Source organism: Aplysia californica, unplaced genomic scaffold (genome assembly GCF_000002075.1).
Source record: "Aplysia californica isolate F4 #8 unplaced genomic scaffold, AplCal3.0 scaffold00068, whole genome shotgun sequence".
Classification (NCBI taxonomy): Eukaryota; Metazoa; Mollusca; class Gastropoda; order Aplysiida; family Aplysiidae; genus Aplysia; species Aplysia californica.
Genome location: NW_004797338.1, coordinates 62,327 through 65,425, shown reverse-complemented (window position 1 = coordinate 65,425; position 3,099 = coordinate 62,327). Strand labels below are relative to the sequence as shown.

The 3,099-nt window shown below is 43.5% G+C and overlaps 1 long non-coding RNA gene across 1 annotated transcript in view; it reads right to left on the bottom strand.

Annotated features, from left to right (window-relative positions):
* LOC101855856 overlaps positions 1–3,099 on the bottom strand; it is a 61,168-nt gene that overhangs the window by 25,176 nt on the left and 32,893 nt on the right. The window contains exon 2 of the long non-coding RNA XR_004858305.1: positions 1,627–1,678. This is a non-coding gene — a long non-coding RNA (uncharacterized LOC101855856). The remainder of the gene's footprint in view (positions 1–1,626; positions 1,679–3,099) is intronic.

Sequence of the window (3,099 nt, the reverse complement as noted above, 5' to 3'; positions counted from 1 at the left end):
GTGTGTGATAGAGAGAGAGAGAGAGATAAGAGAGAGAGAGAGAGAGAGAGAGAGAGAGAGAGAGAGAGAGAGAGAGAAACAAAGAAACAACAGAGATCCAGATATAAGGACAGTAACCCTAAGGTTCACCGGACATGACCCTGTGACTCCGCACGACCGTTTCCGCTCAGTGGCGCAATACACCACGGTACTGGCCTGTGGTAAACGACCAATACTAACCGAGGGCCCTCATAAATATGCATAAGACGCAAAGAGTCATAGTGACGATAACGATGCGAATACAACTGAGTGAGTGACTGAAGCCAGGCGTCAGTGAGTCATTGTAGTATAGCCCACAGATAAGCGACTGGAAAATCTTTGTTTTGGGTGTGGGACACGTTTTGAGTTTATTTTTAAGAATGTTTGTCACACAGATATGTATTCATTCCCTTACGGGTTGATAAATGAAGCATTCTTCTTCATCAATTACTTTCTCCATATCAACACTCCCCCCCCCCCCCCCCCTTTTTTTTTTAAAGATCAAATTGTCAATCAAACCTCTGTGTCGACAAACCTATTGTGCCTCGTACTGTGTGAAATTTTATGAAAAGAAACAAAGAAAAAAAGGACCCAAGAAGTCACTTAGACGCACATTCATGGAAGATTTAACATGCATATGTTTGAGGCGGACTCAGCGGTGCAAAAGTCAAGGCACTTGCCCCATGCTCATAAACACGACATCCGGATTGTTTTCAAGCAAGCCATCCGAGTCGTGGAGGTACCGGCTCAATTTAGTTTAGTAAGTTTTAAGGCGCGTGTTAGGGCTTGCATATATAGAATCACAATATGAGCGCACGAAACACATAAGTCGATTGCATTCACAACTACCGTTCAGTTCCACCAAACAATGAATGCTAAATGTAGGGCCTCTATGTTTTATCCTTTTAGTAAGCGGTTTACGGCACTGGCAACGAAACTAGGTCAAATAATTGCCGAAGATTAGACCGAAGATTAGAGGTGTTACAAGGGAGTAACAATTTTTTATTTTTTTTTGGTTAATGTTTTAAGGCGCTCGCAAATTTCGTAAGGTCATATTGCCCGCCGGACACATTAAACAATTTCAGTTTAGTAGGAATTTCGCAGGGGTGGCGGCCAAAGCCTACTCTTATCGATTTTAGGACAACCAAAGGATCTTTAATATGCGCAACTTGCACTTGGGACCTCTGAGATTTTTTGCCCGTGTCCGAGAAGGCGAGGTGTTAGATCTTACTATCCATAATATCAGGGGTGTAGTTGAAAGACAGCAGTAAGGAGCTAAGGAGTAGCAGTAGAAAGGCTGCAGAAAGAGTCAGGAGCCCAGAGGAGGGGCAAAGGGGAGTAACAAATAAGAGACGCAGAAGACAGATGTTTGATAAAAGCAAAGAAGGAGAAAACTACACCAGAGCACATGCCAACCACCCACCTGTGGGGGCCACAATGAGAGGAATCGACATGAGATGAAAAAAGCCGAAAGCATTTAAAATTATAGAGAGTACAAGACAGTCTCATTCCCGTAGGAGCAAAGAAGTGGGAATCATTAACGACAAACTATCCCATTGTTTATTGAATATAGGTGGATTTACGATCCAACCAGGCGATCAATCTTACCTTCTGAAAAATGTCGGGCAGTATTCTCACTGACGTTGTAGCCGGCTCAAACCTGAAACAAATGAACAAAAACCCACATTACTCGACAAGAAATGACACAAAAGAAGATCAACCTCATCGCTCACAACAAACACGACCAGGCAGCGACGTAAGAAAGCAATAATATTCTGAGAAGCCGGGTGGTACTACCAACGCCAAGCTTAAGCTTAAAACTAGATTTATCCATAACAAGAGTGGGAAAATATTCCCCATCCTTACAAAGTTTCTAGTTTGAACTAAAGTACACTGTTGACGTCATTTCAATCAAACTTTCTATTCAAATAAGACGAATAAATATTCTATTGCTTCAATCTTTCCCAAAGTAATAAATGCAGTAAAGACAAAATAAATGTTAGCAAAATAGGAGTGCACACATGTACAAATAAAATACTTGTTACATTACTCAAATGATATCCACTTGTAAAGACGTTGTTGGGGGAGGGGGGGGGTATCTTATGAAAATGGACACTGTTGAGAAGTCTTGTCTTCCAACACAAAGACGGTGCGTGGGCGTGGGAAGGGGAGAAAATGGAGGAGGGGGGGGGGGGTCGTGACTCCCTGAGCTCATCAACAAGTCCTCTGAGTTTAATGTCGCGTGCACCCATGTTTCACCAGGCCTCACAACTCTTCTTTCTGCCCATGACTCGCCACAAAGGCCCAGAGGCCAGCACGGAGGGAGGAAGAAAATCGATTCTTCCGGGGCAGGAAAAAGCAACCAAAAAAAAAGCAACTACCAACTCCCCTCATCTCCATATCGCAGGCAGTGCTTTAACGATGTCCGGTAGTTATAGCTGGGAGCTGCCACCAACGAGCCACGATAATGATATTAAGTTCCGCACGGAATTGTCGATCTCACGGTCTCGTGAGCAGGAGCCCAATGTCCCTACAACTGTGGATACGCTGAAAACTGGAGCGACCGCAGAGCAATAGCAAGTGAACATGATCTACTTCTTCTTCTTCTTTTTCTTTTTCTTCAGACAAAGAGGACCTCTCTCTCTCTTTCAGGCAGCCAGACTGTGCCTTTTACACAGCATCTTTTCTTTTAATCTATACGCATTAGTGTGCACATACAAATCCACAGCTTACGTTTGTTTTGAATGCGTTCAACGATTCAGTAGTGCTCAACACACTTATAGTTTACTTCAAAGGTGGATATGTTGGGAGAGTGGTACGAGCAAAGAACCCAAATTGAATAGAAACCAACCACGTGGAGATGACATCTCTTTGTACCACACAAAAGGTATCTGAGCACAGAGACATTTATGACTACAAATGAACTATTAGAGGCGCCGTGTCATATCTCCTGCTAGTTGACCATGGGTCTTCTCATGATGACAGCAGAGTAATAATGTGTGTGTACATATGTGTGCGCACGCGCGCGCGCGTGTGTGTATATATATGTGTGTGTGTGTGTGTGTGTGTGTGTGTGTGTGT